Below are 21,086 nucleotides of genomic sequence, written 5' to 3' on the forward strand. Positions count from 1 at the left end.
TTTGCCAAAATTAACCATTTGGGCTTCAATTGTCTATGCTGGGTGCCTGCCTCCAGCTCTGTGTGTGTGAGTTTAAGCTAAACACCTCAGCTGCTTCTGAGAATGAGGTCAGAGAAAAATATGTTGTTTTGATTAAGTTATTAGTCTCTGCAAAATTTTAGTTTGTATGTGCTTAGTAGATATTTGCTAATTTGGCAGCTATGTTTTCTGAAGACTCCATCTGTACTGAACATGTTCCATTTCGGGGCTACAGCAGCTGAACATGAGTTTTCTTGCATCTGGTTGTCTGGGCAACTAGGGGCCACTGTAGTGCAGGGCACTGAATGAGGCAAGGTTCCTCTGATCATATTATTAAAGATGGTATCATTGTGCATTTGCTCCAGGGGGCTGAATTCTGGCATTTCCTACCTTTTGAATATTTAACTCTGCAACCTTAATGACATTTTAATGTCACTTTTTGCAATGTAATTGCAATTATGAACAGTTTTGGCCAATCAAAATGAACACGTGTTAATCTTCTCTGTTAGGATGGATAGGAAAGCTGGTTATCGCACTGCAGAATTAATTCAAACAAAGAAAAGACATTTACCAGTTCTCAATACAGAACAGCTATTGTGTTTTGTTTTTAAAGAAAGTGCACAATAAGCAGCAACACTAGTTTAATGACTGGGATATGTGCTGATCTCGCTGTGCAAGAACAAATGCTCACCAACATTTGCAATCCCTGAAGACATCTTAGATGCTGATCTTGGATTTCCACGCGTTCGATTTACGTTATGATTGGTCTTCAATGTTGTTTTCAGCCCAGTGCACCACTCTTTTGGCCAGTCATAGCAGAAACACTGTTCCATCTAAATTAATAGGCACAAACATTTTCTTTCCCTTTACCCTTCTCTGTTGGATGTTAGTCAATTCAGTATGCGCAGTGTCGTGCTTAAAAGAGTTCTAAGGTTACAGTAGCTGGCCCTTTCTCAGCTCTTTATTTTCCATAAGGCCACATCGACACTATCTGATGCTGTAGGTAGGCTGGCATACCCCAGTGTAGAAACAGTTTACAGCTGTGGCACAGCTTTCTTCTTTACTGTAGGAGAACCACCTCCAGAAGTACTCTTTATTCCTGATGTAAGTCTGTGCCAAAAAATGGAAATAGTCTGCACACAATATTTTAAAATTCTGCAAAATTCTGCATATTCTATTTGTCCAAATAACGCAATATAATCTCATCATTTTCAATTATTTTCTGATAAGTATTTTGAAATAAATTACCAAAATAATTGAAAATTGTGTGTTATATTGTTGTTGTTGTTGTGTTTCTGCATTATATGACAATTAAAATATGTAGAACTTTGCAGAATTTAATTTTTATTATTTCAGTGCAGAATTCCCTTGAGAGTACCAGGGTTCTATGTGGCACAATCTGGGCTTAGGCAGCTTGCTCGGGATTCTGGGTGCAGGAGGGAAATGGGTTTGGTGCATGGTTCTGGGTGCAGGGGAGATGGGACTCTGCAACGGGGGGGAGGGGAGGTGAAAGTGGTTAGAGCTCAGTGTGGGGGGGGGAGTTGGGCTTGGTGAGATAGGGGGATCAGGGTGCAACTGGTTGGGGTTCAGTGAGGTGGGGTCCAGGGTGCTTCTGATGCAAGGGGTGAGGCTCAGCAGGGTGAGAGGTTTGGCCGACTCATGGGAGGGGGGCTTCCAAGAGTATGGGGAGGGGTCACTGTACAGGGAGCTACTCCATCTATATCCCCAACCCCATTAATCCAGACCCCTACCTGCACCTGTACCCCCAAGCCTCACCCCTCCACACATACACATACCTCGTGGTGCAGAGCTTACTGCAGTCAGGAGAAGTTTCTGTGGCTTGATGTGACCCAGCCCTGGCTGCTCCATGCAAGGAGGAAGGAGGAAAAACTCTTGTCTCTCTCCTCCTCCCCCCCAGCTGGAACTAACATCCCTGGGTGTCCAAGTTCTATCCGGACACCCCTCCTCCAGTGATTTACCTCTTCCCTGGGCTGCCGGAACAGATATGTGTGAGCGGCCAAGCTACCAGGAGGGGGTGAATGAGTACTGGCTGGTACAGCTTCTCTTTGCTTCCTCACTGAAACCGTTTTCTGCAATGAAGCAAAGAGAGACTGCTGGGATGCATTTTTCTGTTGTGCTGCAGGTGTGCAGAATTCCTCCAGGAATAGACATTCTTCTGTCGACCTATCTATGTCTATACTAGGAGATTGGTTGGCATAGCTACAGTACTTAGGGTTTTTTCAGACCCCTGAGCACAGTGTGTAGCTATATTAAATTAAAGTTAAAGTGTAGTCCAGACAGAAGTGCCAATTGGTTCAGGACCTCTTTTAAGAACATTACTTCAATCATATGCTATTCAACATGGCATTTGCTGTCTGTCTAAATGGCTTGATTTCTTAAAATGGATTTATTTATTTATTGCGTGCGGATCTGGTCACTCCATTAAAAAAAGTTATATTTGGACTGGAAAAGATACAGAGAAGGGCAACAAAAATGATTAAGGCTATAGAACAGCTTCCATATTAGGAGAGATTAAACAGGCTGAGACTTTAAGCTTGGGAAAGAGATGATTAAGATGGGATTTGATAGATGTCCGTAAAATTGTGACTGGTATGGAGAAAATGAACTAAGGAAGTGTTACTGACTCCTTCACATAATGCAAGAATGAGGCATCAGCTTTAAACCAAACATAAGGAAGTACTTCTTTACACAGAAGCACAGCCATTCTGTAGAACTCATTACCTGGGAATCTTCAGAAGGTCAAGACTATAACAGTATTCAGTAAAGAACTAGATAATTTCTAGACCCATCAATGACTGTTGACCAAGATGGTCAAGGATACCACCATCTGCTGTGGATGCCCATAGCCTCTGATTGACAGATGGATGACAGAGGACGGACTACTCGATAAAATCCTACTTCATTCATTCTCTCTGAAGCACCCGACATTGGACACAGTCAGAAGACAGGATACTGGGATAGATGGACCATTGGTCTGATCCAGTGTGGCCCAGTCATTCTTCCACTCTACTTTGCACTGATAAGGCCTCAATTGGAGTATTGTGTCCAGTTCTGGGCACCACATTTCAAGAAAGATGTGGAGAAATTGGAGAAGGTCCAGAGAAAAGCAACAAAAATGATTAAAGGTCTAGAAAACATGAGCTATGAGGGAAGGCTGAAGGAACTGGGCTTGTTTAGTTTGGAAAAGAGAAGACTGACAGGGGATATGATAGCAGTTTTCAGGTGTCTAAAAGGGTGTCATGGGGTGTGTCTGTGGGGGGGGGGGGTGAGGGAAGTGTGTGTGGAGGGAATTGTTCTCCTTGGTCTCTGGTGATAAGACAAGAAGCAATGGGCTTAAACTGCAGCAAGGGAGGTTTACGTTGGAAAAACATTGTAACTGTCAGGGTGGTTAAAAACTGGAGTAAATTGCCTAGGGAGGTTGTGGAATCTCCATCTCTGCAGATATTTAAAAGAAGGTTAGACAGACATCTATAAGGGATGATCTAGACTAGTTCTAATATTCTATGATTCTACAATTCTTATTTGCCAATCATAGGAACTCTAAGTGCAAACAAAATGTGGTTTGTAGTTCAATCCAGGAATTAAACTAGATAATTTCATGGAAGTTAGGTCCATAAAAGGCTATTAGCCAGGGGTTAGAAGTGGTGTCCCTGGCCCCTGTTTGTCAGAGGCTGGAGAGGGATGGCAGGAGACAAATCGCTGATCATTGTCTTCGGTCCACCCTCTCTGTGGCACCTGGTGCTGGCCACTGTCGGTGGACAGGCTACTGGGCTAGATGGACCTTTGGTCTGACCCAGTATGGCCGTTCTTATGTTCTTATGTTCTTAAACCAAGAGTCAGTTGGCCAACAAATCTAGAAGTAGTTGTTGAATTCATGAATAGGAAAAACTCAAGGATGACAGGTTAATTTGGAAGCTGAAGTAAGATTTCCTAACCCAGAGGAAAGGGTATTTTACTCAAGTATCTTTGAAAGACATAGTTGTGGAGGAGTGTGCCCCTGAATTACTTCTTTAAAGTAAAGTATTACATGTAGGCCTGGAACATTAGATTTTTACTTAAATCAATATTTGTTAACATTTATAACTATTCATATGCAATCTAGCACAGATTTCCTTTGATAATACGCAGCTAGTCAAAGCAAGAAAAGTGGTGCTTGAGAACATATGACATTTGATTTAAGGATATTTCCTTTTTATATTTTGATGTAACACTGACAGTCTGTTTTGACAGTGATATTGCTTTACATTTTTGAATTTCTGTCTACTGCTAAATTATTATTATTATTAGATAATTTGACCCTTACATTTCCTCCAAAAGTAAAGAAAGAAATTGATAAAATAGAGGTGAATGCTTAAGAATAAACTTTGATATTATCTGTCAAAATTATTTCTTAAAAAGTTGAAATCTGCCAATCCTCGGTGCATGAGGTAAATGTGGTGGATTTTTTGTTTTTGTTTTGGGGTTTTTTTTTTCAACATGAAAAAAAACACCTTTTCATTTTATTTCAATGATTAATACTGACATTTTCCAATGTTACTTTTGTGTAATTAAATATAACTGAGGTATTTACATAGGGAGAAACAGATGTTACATGGCAACCTATCTATTTTACTTCAAGATATGAGAAGTCTCATTGGGATTACCCACAAGCATAATTTTAAGGTAAAGTTAAGCATATGGCAGGATTTAGGCTATAAGCATTGAATGGGACTCTGCTCTTGTCATCCTAGGATTTTATTTTTTAAGTCTAAGTGTCTTTTTTCCCTTTTCTCCTCTTTATGTTCATATTTCTCCTTGTAATTGTACTCTGGCTTTTGTTAAAAAAAAAAAAGCTTGGTTCTACAACAAATTCTTAAAACATAAAAGTTAAGAGTAGAAAAGAGAAAAATGTGGATTCTTTTATGTTTACATTAAATAAAAATATCCATACATGTAGAGAAGCTTTGCAACAATAATTTTTTAAAATTTATTTAAAAAATGATCAGGAGTGAGATTTGACTGACAAGGTCTGGGAATTGAAGGTCACACTAATCAGCATCCTAAATGAATCAGTTTTTTTGAATTCTGCATGTGGAAGCTCTAATTCCCTTTAAAATCTGGGTTAAAATGAATGGTTTGTGAGACTGCTAAAAATATTAAATATCTGTCTCCAGAGAGTTCTCAGAACTTGTTCTGTCAATCAAGAAGTCAAGTCACTGATACTACGGTTCAGGATCAGGCACCACTTTTCCGTAGAAATATAAAGGAAAATCATAATAAAAGAATCTCACTTTTATATTATGTAACAAACACATTCAGGCTGAACATGTTAGTGAATAAATACCATGGTTAGACAGGAATTGCTATTAATGCAATTGCTCTGGATAATGCTATGATAGTTTTCAGCATTGAGTAGTGCTGACATTTTAGGTTTGGCACAGTGGCTCTGTATGCTGAACAGTTCCTGGGGATGTTGTGTCTCCTGGATCTCCTGTTCAGGTGCTGAAACATCATCTTCTTATAAAGTTTGTGGCCATGCTGCTCACTAGAGTCTAATATGGTGAATATTAGCTCTCAAATATTGCTGAATTAAAGAAGCTAGATTTTACTGCAGATTTCTATTCTGGACTGCCTAATGAGATACCACAAATTAGGGGGAAAGTTCCTTATATTTCTTGGGCTCAATGTCAAATCTATCTTGCAGGTCCTGTAATGCCAAAGAATAATATGTTTTAATGTTTGTATCTGTGGTTTACATTATGCTTTCAAGTACACTATTTAGAAGCAATGCTTAACTTTCTTTAGCCTCTACCAGCATGGCTACATCTACATTGGCATGATCTTGCGCAAATACTCTTTAATGCAAGAGTTCTTGCATTAAAGTATTTGTGCAAGAGAGCATCTACACTGGCTTTTGCGCAAGAGCATCCGTGCCAGTGTAGATGCTCTCTTGTGCAAGAAAGCTCCAATGGCCATTTTAACTATAGGGCTTTCTTGCGCAAGAAATTCATGTTGCCTGTCTACACTGGCCTCTTGCACAAGAACAGTTGCGCAAGGGGGCTTATTCCTAAGCAGGAGCATCATAGTTCTTGCACAAGAAGCACTGATTTCACACATTAGAATGTCAGTGTTCTTGCGCAAGAACTCCCCGCCAGTGTAGACAGGCAGCATGTTTTTGTACAAAAGCAGTCGCCAAAATCATGCCAGTGTAGACACAGCCTTTGTGTATATCTATATCTATATCTATATCTATATCTATATCTATATCTATATCTATATCATCTATATCTATATCATCTATATCTATATCTATATCTATATCTATATCTATATCTATATCTATATATTTTCTGAATGTATATTTAGATTGGTGTGACTATCCCTATAGTTTGTGAAAAATTCTGAGACAGATAATTTCTTTTTTCATGTTATTTGATACAGGTTCCACATTCACTTATGGTTTAGTTCTACCCCTAAATGCATAGGCTACCCCCTCTTTTTTGGTGAATGCTCTTTGAAGATGGGTTGGGAGAAAGGATGAAGGCTTCTTATAAGAACTGTTATAGTTTCCACCTCTCTAGTCAAAGGTGTGTTTCCTATTGACAATTATTTCTTTGCCATCATATTCTGTCTTTTGGGATGATTCTTAAAGTGGAATTAGTTTGTATTCTATTGTCCTTTAGCCTTGATTTGAAAACAGAAATTGCTGTAGAGCTAAGTGCCAGTTTCCAGAAGAGATCTCAAAAATAACACTAATGTAGAATCCTAAGTTGTATGATGAGAACCAATAAGTCCAGGAAAAGGAAGAAAACAGTAAACAGGCAAGTTCCCCAGGAATAAAGAGAAGCAACTACTAATATTGTATCAGAAAGGATGAGAGGCTGAATATATAAGAGCTGTTTTGTGGGCTGTTTACCTTTGTTATCATCTGAAGAAGTGGGCTGTGCCCATGAAAGCTCATGATACCATCTACATGTTTTGTTAGTCTATAAAATGCTACCAGACCATTTGTTGGGTTTTTTTTAGCCAGAGTATTGTGATTCATTGCTGCTAATGTGTGGTTGTCCTGAAACTCAGGTAGGCATAAAAGCTGTGACTCCATGAACCTTCAGAAGACAGGAAGAGAGCATCAAACAAGTAAGTTCAGACAAGGAGGGGAGGTACAGCGAGTGGCATTGAAAACTGGACCATCTATTCTCATAACGATACATTTGCAGTGATATTAGCGGTAATTGTCTCTAGGGAATATCACAAGTATTATAAAGAAAGGTGAATACAGTTGTGATAGGGTGATGCAGCTGTGATGGGGTGACTCACAGAAGCCCCTTAAGGTTGTCTTCTGGAGCTCTCTGGAGCTTCCTACCACCCTGTCCTGCTGGGTCATATCTTCTGGTCCCCCCCAGACAAGGTACAGAATCGGGGTAACACACCTGTGACGGGGCGCGCCGCCCCCACACCCCGTCCGGCGGCCCGCCCCGCACTCAGCCCGCGGTCGCGCTGTCCCTCCTGGGCGCCACCCAGGGAGCGCGGCGGCACTGCGAGGCCTGTTCCCTGGCCGCGGCCCGGATAGCGGGCGGCGCGGCGGAGGCGGGGCTGCGTCCGGACGGCAACGTGGGGCAGGGGCGGAGCCTCGGCGGCGTGGCGGCTGACGTCACCGGGCACACGCACACGGCGGGGGCGGAGCCTGGTGACGTGGCGCGTTGCGTCGCCCGGGCCGGACGCCGGCGGGGAATTCAAAAGGGGGAAGGAGCAGAAGGAAAGGGGGAGAGCACGGAGGAGCGAGGAGGAGAGGAGGGAGACGGAGAGCGAGTGAAGGAGGAAGGAGCGGACAAGGAGGAGAGAGCGGAGGCGGGAGAAAGGGAGGAGGAGAGGAGAGGGGAACAGCGGAGGAAGGAGGCACAGGGCACTGGAGGCGAGGCACGCAGCACGAGGAGGAGGGGAGCGGAGGAGCACAAGCGGTGAGAGGGACGTCAAAAGGGGGGCGAACGGATTCACGGCGGGAAGCCGGACGGGCTCCCGCGTTACACATGGTGGAGAATGTGGGCATGAACTCTAGATAAAAGCGCACAACCCCCAAAACAACTCACACAAAAAAAAAAAAAAAAAAAAAAAAAAAAAAACCCCCACGGGTGGAGGAAGTAACGGTGTGACAGGACGCACAGCCGAGTAGAACTGCGACTGGGCGCAACGAGGAGCCATGGACGCGGCCGAAGTGTTCAAATGGCTGACGGACAATCAACACCAGCAGCAGCAACAGCAGACGGCCCTCCTCCAGCAGTTGGCCACGCAGCATCGGGAGCAGCAGGCCCAACTGCTACGTGACGTGACGGAGCAGTTCCGGACGCAACAGGACCACTGGGTGAGACAATGGGAAAATGCGGGCCGGGGGCCAGCCCCAGCGGTCGTGGGGGAAGGGGCGGAGGGTGGGGCCCTAGCCCAGCTCCCCGTAAGGTTGACTAAAATGGGCCCTGCCGACGATCCCGAGGCCTTTCTGGTCACCTTCGAAAGAGTAGCCACAGCCGCCCGGTGGCCAGAACAACATTGGGCTACGCTACTAGCTCCGTACCTTACCGGCCCAGCTCAGCTGGCCTATCGGAGTCTAGATCCACGAGATGCCCTACATTATTACAAAGTGAAAGAGGCAGTCCTGGACCAGCTAGGGGTCACCCCCGAGACCTATAGACAGCGGTTCCGGCAAGAAAAATATACCCCGGGGGCCCGCCCGCGAGCCGTGGCACAACGGCTCAGGGAGGCGTGTTGGCGCTGGTTAGAACCCGAGCAGCGGTCAGGACCCCAGGTAGCGGAGAAGGTGGTCCTGGAGCAGTTTATACACATCCTTCCGGGCGAGGGGCAGCGGTGGGTGAGACGGCACCACCCTACGTCTCTGGCCGACGTGGTAACCCTAATGGAGGACTATATGTCGGCCGAGGGGGGCCGGGAAGGGCCCGGGTCCCGAGGGGAACACTCCAGCGGGACAGCAAGGGAGACCAGACCCCCGGCTCGGCAAGGGGAGACAAGGGGACCGGGTGCCCCCCCCAGCCCCGGCCGCGGTGGCGGCAGACGCCTAGCGCCGGTGTGGAGCCGCCCTGTGAGGGAGGAACCAATTCCCCGCCCAGCTGCCCTGGAAGAGCGGAAGGTCAACACACCCCCGGCACGGGGCCCCGGGGGAGCGTGCTACCAATGCGGCCAAGAGGGACACTTCAAACGGGACTGCCCGCTGATGGACTGCTCCTTCACGCAGGTAATGACAGGGCAAATCAGGTCGGGGCCCCAACCCGCGGGAAGGATATTACGTCAGGTGGAGGTAGAGGGCCAGGTAGTCACCGCCCTCGTGGACTCAGGTTGCGGCCAGACCCTGGTTCGGGCTGACCTAGTTTCCCCCAGGGAGCCCCGGGGGCCCCCCGTGTTCGTCCAATGCGTGCACGGACGCGTCGAGCCATACCCCACTGCCTGGGTACGCTTGAAGGATGGGGGCTCGGAAGGGAGGGCCCACGTCGCCCTTGTACCGGGACTAATATATCCCGTGCTCCTTGGAAGAGACTGGAGCGGGTTCGGGCAGGCCCTCCGGGAGTGGCAGGGAGATCAAGCCGCATTGGCTGGGGAGGATGCAGAGGCCCCGACGAGGGAGCCGGGAACTAGGGCCGGGGAGGACCCGACCGACATAGAGGGTGAGTGGTCCCCCAACTTCGTCCGGGAACAGAGGGAGGACCCCCTCCTGCAGCAAGCATGGGAGAACGCGACCACCGGGGCGGAGGGAGAAAGGGGCTACCCACGCTTTGAGATCCAAGACAACCGCCTATACAGGATCACCGAGGGACGAGAGGACGGGGAGGTGATCACGCAGCTGGTCGTACCGAAGCTACATCACAGGCGGCTGTTAGACCTGGCCCACAGCAACCCCTGGGGCGGGCACCTAGGGTATGAGAAAACGGTGCAGCGCTTATTGCAGCGGTTCTATTGGCCTGGCATATACCGGGCGGCTAAAGACTTTTGCGAATCTTGCCCTGAATGCCAGAGAATGGGACCAGGGAGGGTAACCAAAGCCCCGCTCGTGGCAATGCCGGTAATAGATGTCCCATTCCAGAGGATCGCCATGGACCTGGTAGGACCTTTGGAGCGGACGAAGAACCGGTACCAGTATATCCTTGTGGTAGTGGACTACGCAACCCGCTACCCCGAGGCCGTACCCCTCCGGAATGCTACCGCCCCCACGCTCGCGAACGAACTGATTAAGATCTTCTCACGAGTAGGCATATCAGGAGAAATCCTCACCGACCAAGGGACAAACTTCACCTCGGCGCTCATGAGGGAGCTGTGCCGCCTGCTGAGGGTAAAGACCTTGAGGACATCGGTCTACCACCCGCAAACCGACGGGCTCGTGGAGCGGTTCAATCGGACACTCAAGGGGATGCTCCGGAAATTCGTGGAAGAAGAACCTAAGGAGTGGGACCGAGCCCTGCCGGCACTCCTGTTTGCAATAAGGGAAGTACCCCAAGCCTCCACAGGGTTCTCCCCGTTCGAGCTCCTGTACGGTAGGCAGCCCAGGGGGATCCTGGATATAGTGAGAGAGGCCTGGGAGGCGCAGGAGACCCGAGTACAAGGGACAGTACAGTACGTCCTGAGGCTCAGGGAAAGGCTACGTCGGGTAGGCGAGTTCGCCAAACGCAACCTGGAGGAGGCGCAGGGGAAGCAGGCCCGCTACTATAACCAGAATGCCCGGTTGCGCACCTTTCAGCCCGGGGATAGGGTTCTCCTCCTGTTGCCCGAACAATCCTCAAAACTGTTAGCTAGTTGGCAGGGCCCCTTCGAGGTGATCAGGAGAGTCGGGGACGTGAACTATGAGATTAGGATGCCCGGGAAACGGAAGACAACCAACATTTATCACGTCAACCTGCTGAAAGCGTGGCGGTCCCGGGAGGCCCTGGCGGGGTGGGACTCGGAGCCGAGGGAAGGAGAGGTGGCCACACGGCCCCACCTGGGCCTAGGCCTCACACCAGGGCAGAGCAAGGGACTACAAGAAACCTTGTGGAGGTTCTCTCAGGTCCTGACAGAGACGCCAGGACGGACCGACCTGGTCCAGCACCCCATCGTGACCACACCCGGTCGCCCTGTGAGGGAGCCGGTCAGGCCACTGCCCAGGAAACTGTGGGGGACGGTACGTGACGAGGTGGACAAGATGCTGCGGTGGGAGGTGATCGAAGAATCCCGCAGCGCGTGGAGAAGTCCCATCGTACTGGTCCCTAAGAAGGATGGCACCACCCGATTCTGCATCGATTTCAGAAAGGTCAACGCGGTGTCTGTGTTCGATGCCTACCCAATGCCGAGGATAGATGAGTTGCTGGAGCGGCTGGGGAATGCCCGATACTTGTCCACTATCGACCTATCGAAAGGGTACTGGCAAATCCCACTGACGGAGGAGGCCCGCGAGAAAACCGCATTCTCCACGCCGTTCGGCCTATACCAATTTAAACGGATGCCCTTCGGCCTCCATGGCGCCGCTGCCACGTTCCAGAGGCTAATGGACCAAGTGCTCCGGCCGCACGGGGCATACGCAGCGGCCTATATCGACGATATAGTCATCTTCAGCGCAACTTGGGCCGAGCACCTTCGGCAAATAGAGGCAGTATTATCCTCCCTTCAGGAGGCCGGGCTCACCGCTAACCCCGCGAAGTGTCAGTTTGGCCAGCGGGAGGTGTCGTACTTGGGGTACACGGTGGGGGGAGGACAGATACGACCCCAAATCGGGAAGATGGAGGCATTACGAAATTATCCCCCCCCCGAGCACGAAGCGCCAGGTCCGGCAGTTTTTGGGGCTCGCCAGTTATTATAGACGTTTTGTGCCCGACTTCGCGTCCGTGGCGGCCCCATTGACGGACCTAACCAGGAACGCGGCCCCTAAGAGGGTGCGGTGGGACCCCGAGTGCGCCCAGGCCTTTGAGACTCTAAAGCAGAGGCTAACTCGAGCCCCCGTACTGGCGCAGCCCGATTTTTCCCGCCCATTCATTTTGCAGACGGACGCCTCCGAGCGCGGGCTCGGTGCGGTATTGTCCCAGGGGGAAGGAGAGGAAGAACATCCTATAGTATATGTGAGCCGCAAGCTACTCCCGCGGGAGCAGCAGTATTCAACGATAGAGAAAGAGGCTTTGGCGGTTAAGTGGGCTGTTGACATGTTACGATATTATCTCCTAGGCAGTACGTTCACGGTGGTGACCGACCACGCACCCCTCCGGTGGCTCCAGGCTATGAAAGACGCCAACCCCCGCATCCAGAGGTGGTACCTGGCGCTGCAGCCCTACCGGTTTAAAGTGAGCCACCGGGCGGGGAAAGACCACGGGAACGCAGACTTTTTCTCCAGAATACCCGAGGAGATCCCAGAGACACGAGGGGAGGAGCAGGCGAACCTGGAGGGGGAGGTGTGTGACGGGGCGCGCCGCCCCCACACCCCGTCCGGCGGCCCGCCCCGCACTCAGCCCGCGGTCGCGCTGTCCCTCCTGGGCGCCACCCAGGGAGCGCGGCGGCACTGCGAGGCCTGTTCCCTGGCCGCGGCCCGGATAGCGGGCGGCGCGGCGGAGGCGGGGCTGCGTCCGGACGGCAACGTGGGGCAGGGGCGGAGCCTCGGCGGCGTGGCGGCTGACGTCACCGGGCACACGCACACGGCGGGGGCGGAGCCTGGTGACGTGGCGCGTTGCGTCGCCCGGGCCGGACGCCGGCGGGGAATTCAAAAGGGGGAAGGAGCAGAAGGAAAGGGGGAGAGCACGGAGGAGCGAGGAGGAGAGGAGGGAGACGGAGAGCGAGTGAAGGAGGAAGGAGCGGACAAGGAGGAGAGAGCGGAGGCGGGAGAAAGGGAGGAGGAGAGGAGAGGGGAACAGCGGAGGAAGGAGGCACAGGGCACTGGAGGCGAGGCACGCAGCACGAGGAGGAGGGGAGCGGAGGAGCACAAGCGGTGAGAGGGACGTCAAAAGGGGGGCGAACGGATTCACGGCGGGAAGCCGGACGGGCTCCCGCGTTACAACACCCCTGCAGAACAACAAAGACACTGAACCAGTTCAGCTCTGGAAGGGCTCAGCTCTAAGGGTTCAGCACCCAGGAAACCAACCCAAATCCCAAATGAATCTGAAATCTTATAAGATTTTCCCATTTTATCACTGAAAGAGAGATATGCACAGTGGTTACTCTCTTGCTCTCGTAACAATTATGTGCACTGAGCTTGATAATAAACAAAAATGTTTTTATTAAGTACAAAAATAGGATTTAAGGTAATTAAGTTACTACATTAAAATGAACAAAAGATGCTTAGCTAGTTCTAATCCACTAAGAAACATATTACATGAAAATTCTTTCCCTAAACAGCTGTTCTTTATCTTCAAGCCTGAGTTGATCTTTACTTTGACTTGGGTCTACAGCTTTTCAGAGTTCTTCAAGTATCCTCATAGGATGTGCCAGGCAGTTTTAAGGGCCAGCTGAAGACAAAGGCTGGTTGCTTCTCATTGCTTAAATAGACTTTTCCCCAGAGCAGGTATCCTTGTTTTGCATCCCCCTTCTCCATGGGAAGACAACAAGTTCAAGATGGATTCCGGTACCAGGAGGCATTGTCACATGTCTTTCTAGAACCAACCACAGTTTGGGCTTATAGAACAAACAAGAGTATTCATGGGTCACTGAACCATTGAGTTTCCAGGGCCTTATTTAGAATTATAAACAGACTCACATTTTTGTATTTCTAATGTCACATACAAGAATGATATATGAACAAAAATAGGATAGCCACATTCAGCAGATTATAAAATTAAACCTGATATGTTACATGAGCTATTTTGTCTAACACGGCAGTTCTCAAACTTTTTCAGCTCCAGAACCCTTTACATGCATAAAAATTTATGTGGAGCCCCAGCGATCCACTGATTGTATGTGTTGTACCTATCGATGTTTCCAGTTTGTCAACCATGCAGAGCCCCTGGGGCTCTGCAGAGCACAGTTTGAGAAACACTGGTCTAACACATCTTCAAGTTATTCATATTCATATTCAGAAGCCAATTTTCATAAAACATGGGGGTGTAGCAGTAGTAAACATCTGTTTTTTTCTTTAGAGCTTAGTCATCAAGATGTATTCAGTCTACCCAAACATCATAAAAGCCACACATTCAAAATTAAATATTTTAATTTGTAAAAGTGCCCAGCATACAATATTTCAAAATAAGAGACAGAAGTTTTTAAATAACATATACTTTGAAAGGGCCTACTGTTGAAGGCCAACAGACTCTGGAGGGATAATCTAATTGGGGAAACAAATTTGAGAGCTCAGAGTCCTTCACTGAAAAAGCTCTGAAACCCTGAGAACATACTGAAGGAAATATTGGTTTGAGTGTGTGTGGAAACCAACCAAAGATGACTAGGTAGAAAGGTGCAAAGATGGGATTTGTTGTTAGTACTTAAAAAAAAAAACCCAAACTTAAACCCTTGAATGTTTTTATCCTTTTGCCCTCTCTCCCACCCATTGTCTATTCGTGTGGGGTGTTTGGGTTTTTTTTGGCCATGATCTTTTGTTGTGTTCCACATGCATTGGCCACTGCATCTATGCAGTTTAATTTGACACAGTGAGCTGCTGGACTGTAATCTGCTTATCTGTGTTATCCTATGTATGTCTACAGTACCTAGCAGATTTTGGATATTATTTCATATAAATAATTTTTTCTTATACCAAAGTGTCATATTAGGAATGAAGAGATGTCTCAGATAGACAGTACCCACTGGATATTGAGGCTTTATTTAGAGTAAAATTAGACCACTGACCTCTCAGATTTAACTGTAATAGAAATGACTCACAAGGATGCTTGAACTTTATTTCCCTGAGCTCAGTGGCTCTGGCTTACTAAAGGTTAATACTCCCATCACATGATAACAATGAGTGCTTGCTGTGTCCAGTGGCCACTGTTCTAACAACATGATGTACTTTAGTTCAGCAATGAAAATTGATTTCTCATTCAGAGTGATTTTATTTCATGTTAGCATATAAATTAGTACTCTAAACTGACTTGATATAAAATGTTGTGAATAGGCAACCTATTCTTAACCTGTGTCTATAGATATCTTTTCTATGAGAAGTACCTCTTAAATTTTAAATTGGACAGTTTAATATATCATTAAACAGAAATTATTCTAGCACTTACTCATCTCTAGGCAAACATTTGTCACAGCAGCTTTACTCTGGGCACTCATAAACCAATGGTAGTAGAAGGTTTCTATCATGAAGGTGATAAAGAGAAGCAAGTATAAGGGCATACCATATTGTTTATTTGTTTATATCCAACTCATTTATGGATACAGAAGTGAAAGAAGAAAATAACATCTCTACTTGGATACGCATGAATATTAACCATATCAGTCCTATGTCATTAATGGTAGTTCTGTGGCTCTCAGTTTAAAAAAAAAAAAAAAAAAAAAAAGAGACCAAAGTTGTTGAGGAAAAAAAAAGGGGGGGGGGGGCAGGGCGGGACAAAGGTGTCAATGTGCTTTTAAATACCCGTGCTCTCACCGCCCCTGCCAGACACGGCAGGGGGAAAATGTCCCCACCAGCCTTCCATCCAAGAAAAACAGAAATACATATCCAGTATTTTCTGTTTTATTTTTACTGGACAGGGGCCACAAATACCAGACTCTCCGGGTGAAAACCGGACACCTAGCAATCCTAACTTCAGTACTTTATACCTTCATCAAAAAGTCATACCTACTTTTTTTTTAGGCTATAATCATGTAAAATGTCATTTCAAATTGACACCAAGTCTCCTGAGAGCCCTTAGCTCATTGGGAGTTGCGTGTGCTTGATGTCTTGCAGAAATGTGCTTTTAAAGACCACATTGATCTAAATATTACTTGTACTGGGTATTGTTGTCACAATAGCTTCATAGCCATTGACAGATATATTGTTGTTTTTGTGCACAGGCCCTGACACATAACATCAAAGTTTGAATATCACCTTTGCTAATATATTTAGACTTCCCATAAATATTGTTCAAATAGTCTGAATTTGCTATTCTTAGTTTAGTGCAGTTGCACTATTCTTAACCTTTGAAAAATTTCAAACTTTCAAATACTTTAGAAACAGGAGAGAGAAAAACTGTTGGAAGGAAACATCACTCCTGGAACCAACACAAAACCAGTTTTGCCAAAGCCTGCTCTGTTACCAAAGTTTAAATCTTAGCTAAGGGTAGTAAAATTAGCAGTAAAATCTAACACAAATAGCCCAAACTAAAGTTACCATTGATGAGATCTTTTCATTGTGATGTAATATAAAGGCAAAATACTGTATGTTGCTGGACTGACTATACTCAAGACACTATTAAGAAAATAGCGGTTTTCCCCCCTTTCTAATAGTTACTTTTCTTTGGGGAAAGTCTCTAGGACAGCTAGCTAGTGCTTGTCGTTTTACACACCTCCTTTAAAGTAATCGTTACTTTGTTGAAAAAGGAGGAAAAAGTCACGCTGGCTGAAAGTGTGTGGGTGGGAGTGGGGGAGCCGTATTTGTTTTCTTTTACTTTGCCTCTAGTGATCATTCAGAATTCATTTAAGATCTTTGTCCCTCTGGCTTAAAACACTAGGGCTACGTCTACACTGGCTCCTTCTCCGGAAGAGGCATGCTAATTTCTAACTTTGGAATAGGGAAATCCGCAGGGGATTTAAATATTTAAATTCTTTCAAGTAGGAATAAGAGATCCTCCGGAAAAGGGCTTTATTCCGGAGGATTGCGCCAGTCTGGACGCTCTTTTCCGGCTTTTCCCCAAGTCGGAAAAAAAGCAGTGGCCATGTTTATTTAAATCCCGTGGGGGATATTTAAATCCCCCGTGGATTTCCCTATTCCAAAGTTAGAAATTAGCATGCCTCTTCCGGAGAAGGGGCCAGTGTAGACGTAGCCTAGAAAAGCAGCGATCTCCAAAAGTAAAAGCATTGTTATTAGGGGAGTCCCAGCAAAAGAGACCGTTCAAATGGCATGGCCAGGATTTGACCCTGTCAAGAGACGGAGCCTTAGCACACTAGTGAAGAGATGGTGCTTGAAGGAAAATTGTGTAACTCTAGTCCAGTTCACAATAAATAGAACTAAAGGATGCTAGATCAAATTCAATGTATTAAACTAGGTGGGGAGGGGGGAAGTTCAGAAAAATAACACTGTAAACTTTCAAAAGTGTGTCTGAGAATTCACTCATACAACTATTGTCCCATTAGTAACTAAAAGAGATTTCATGACTTTCTATTGCTAAGAAAGTGGGCATACCAACAACTGAAATTATTTCTTAGGGCTGGTCATACATAGATTTTATTATGTGCTTTGTGGATGACTGTAGCAGTGAGTAATTCTTTAGATCAGATTATGTAATGTTCACCTTGTACCACAGAAATCCTTTGCTATTGTGTGACGCTCTCTTGATGACAGTACTACAACCTTCCCCATGCTTTTGACTCAGTACATCAATGGTTATGTTAATCTTTTTTGCCTCCTTTTGGGATCAGAGTTCAGTTTTTTCTAAGTGCATCAAAGATTAATATTTCAGATTGCAAGTCAGGAACTTCAATTTGCATAGACACCAAGGTGAATACATAAATACATGGAGAGACAAATCAGGTTAATTTAAACCAATGGAATCATTTATAGGCATTACAGATTAGAGAAAAGCTACAATAAATTCCTTAAAAACATTTATTTTGTTTACTCATCTGAAGACTGGCTCTAAAACGTCTGATGAAAGGGATGGGCCCTGAAAGAATGTCCCAGGGACTTGACCTTGGTTGAGTTTGTCAGCTTCGTATAACAGCACTTCTTCCCTGAGACATCCTATTCTCTAGCCAATTAGTTTTTTCTATAACATACTTGAGGTCTGAAAAACTGGTATTGCAAAGGTCAGTCCACAACGATGCTTGGATTTGCTCAGTACGTGACAGTTTCTTTTCTCATCTGTTATCCAGATGGATGTTTGCTCTTCTGCTTTCTATTTCAAATGTAAAAATCTAATTTCCTTTTTTCTGTTAGCTATCACAAATTAATCTTTCCTTAGTAATAAACTATGATACAAGTAAACCATGATACAAGTGAAACATTCAAATCTGGTCTTATTTCATCTGGACTGGTTCATCCATTTCTAATATTAATTCTGAAAAAATTTCTGAAATAAACAAGGTAAAATAGTTATCATTTTGTGACAGAGTCCCTTGGGTGTAACCTGGATGGTGGGGCCCCTGAGTTTTCTGAACATGACAACTTGGATTGCTTTTCACACTGTGATGCTGCTATTAAGCTACAAACTTCTAGTTAGCACTGCAATTGTACAGACATACACAAGTAGGGATAAGCTCCACTGAGGTACATGAATGATCTCTCAGGCTATGTCTATACTACAGGGTTTTTCTGGGAAACCAGAGGTATCCCGGTAAAACTCCGCCGCGTTCAAGGAATGTGTCTGCTCTTCCACTTTTTTTTGCGGAAGAGCAGATGCGCTCTTTCGGAAGGCCTGTCTTCCTCCTTCCATGAGTAGACAGGCCAAATTTGGCCAGTGTAGATGGGCTACATTTTGGAAAAGCTTCTTCCGAAAAAACTATTGGAAAAAGGTATGCAAATTGCGGAGCACATTTGTATTTCTCTTTCCAATAGATTAGTGTAGTCTACACATAGCCCCTGTCACTCATGAACAAACAGTTTCCCACCCTGTAGTATACAATTGTCCACTGCCTAAAGCTCCCTCAGCAGTGAATGCTTATTAATTAGTTGAACTTGTCAGCTTTGTATAAAGTTTGGAGTGTCACACGCTAATCTGGAAAATTAGCTGAGATTTGCCAAGCTCGTAAACCAAAATACACTGTTTTAAATATAATATAAAACAGACATATTAAAAATAAGTGATTCTAATTAGTGCACATAAAAGTCCAATATAGTTATCTTAAAAAAGTAAAAAACAAACACACTTTCTAAAACCTACACTTTTAGTCTAAGCAAGGGTATGTCTACGCTACAAAGTTAGTTCGAACTAATGGATGTTAACTTTCATAGGCGCTACACTAGCGCTCCGTTAGTTCGAATTTAATTCGAACTAACGGAGCGCTTAGTTTGAACTAGGAAAACCTCATTTTACGAGGATTAAGCCTAGTTTGAACTAGCTAGTTCGAATTAAGGGGTGTGTAGCCCCTTAATTCGAACTAGTGGGAGGCTAGCCCTCCCCAGGTTTCCTTGGTGCCCACTCTGGCCAGCACCAGGGAAACTCTTCTGCCCCCCTCCCGGCCCTGGACCCCTTAAAGGGGCACGGGCTGGGTACGGTGCCCATGCCAGGTGCAAGCCTGCCAGCACCCAGCCAGCAGACCCTGCACCTGGCATGGATTGAGCCACCCACCCGATGCCCCCTAGCCCTCCCCCTCTTCCCGGGACAAGGCTGGCGGCTCCTGGGAGCTTGCCCAGGACCGCAAGAGGCGGGCACCCGCCTGAGCTAGTGCGGACATCGTGGACCTCGTCCACGATCTCCGCACTAGGCACAGGAAAGTGGCCATCTAGGGCAGGAGAGCTGCCAGCCTGGCCACCCAGGAGCAGGTGTGCAAGAGAATCAAGGGGGTCCACTGAGACCCCCGACCCTGAGCCCTGAGCTTACAATGGCCGTCCTGGGTCAGACCAAAGGTCCATCTAGCCCAGTAGCCTGTCTGCCGACAGCGGCCAACCCTAGGGACCCTGGAGGGGATGGACTGAAGACAGTGACCAAGCCATTTGTCTCGTGCCATCCCTCTCCAGCCTTCCACAAACCTTGGGCAGGGACAGCACTCCTACCCCCTGTCTAATACCACTCCATGGACCCAACCTCCATGACTTGATCTCACTTCCCTTTAAACTCTGTTCTAGTTGTAGCCTTCACAGCCTCCTGCAGCAAGGAGTTCCACAGGTTGACTCTTTGCTTTGTGAAGAACAACTTTCTGTTACTAGTTTGAAGCCTGCTACCCATTCCTTTCCTTTGGTGTCCTCTAGTCTTTCTTTATGGGAACTAATGAAGAACTTTTCTGTATGCACCCTCTCCACCCAACTCCTGCTTTTAGAGACCTCTATCCTGTCCCCCCTCCATCTCCTCTTTTCTAAGCTGAAAAGTCCCAGTCTCTTTAGCCTCTCTTCATATGGGACCTGTTCCCAACCCCATATCATTTTAGTTGCCCTCCCCTCTCCCAGCCTCTCTCTTCCCCTCTCCCACCTCCTTTTCCCAGTCTCCCCCAGTTTTGTTCAATAAAGACAGATTCCAGTTTGGAAGACACATTTTCTTTATTTTGTACATCAAGAAGAGGGGCTAGGGAGGGGTAAGTGGAAGGAGGTGAGGGAGGAATGGGGCACGAGCCCCCGATGGGGAGGACTGGGCTGGTTCTGTGGGCTTCTGGGGGTGGAAGCTCTCCTGCAGCCCCCCAATTGCCCCCTCTCCCCAGATGGCAGCCTGCGGCAAGTGCAGCTGGGCTGATGGCCGAGTGGTGTGATGTGCCCAGTGTGGGTACTCCGGGCACTCCAAGCCAGAACTTCTTTGCAAGCGGTGCACCCTGAGAACTGTCTGTCCGGGGTGGGGGTCGGGACCCTTTAAGCACAGCCCTCGGCTAGCCTGAGACAGCAGCTCCACGCTCTAAGTCCTCCTCTGATGCCCTGCCGGCACTGCTTCCGGCCATCCTTAAGCCCGGTTCAGGGTCCACTTAATGTGGACGCACTAGTTCGAATTAGCAAAACGGTAATTCAAACTAGTTTTTTAGTCTGGATCCGTTAGTTCGAATTAGCTTAGTTCGAATTAACTAATTCGAACTAAGTTAGTTCGAATTAACGTTGTAGTGTAGACATACCCCAAGTGTTGAATCAAGGAGCTTTTCTCACTCTGACAGATGCTGGAAGCAGGCCTGTTGATGTGAGGGAGGAGGGAGGAAAGGGGGAAATGTTCCGGGCCCTGCGATTCAAAAGGGCCTAGGGCTCCTGACTGCTACTTCAGAATGTGGGGCGGGAGACTAGCCCCAGCCCTGCCACTTTCAGAAAAGCTACACCTCTTCCAGGTGTGTGGAGCCAGATCCCAGCAAGTTTCTCC

Source organism: Pelodiscus sinensis, chromosome 1 (genome assembly GCF_049634645.1).
Source record: "Pelodiscus sinensis isolate JC-2024 chromosome 1, ASM4963464v1, whole genome shotgun sequence".
In the NCBI taxonomy this organism is placed as follows: Eukaryota; Metazoa; Chordata; order Testudines; family Trionychidae; genus Pelodiscus; species Pelodiscus sinensis.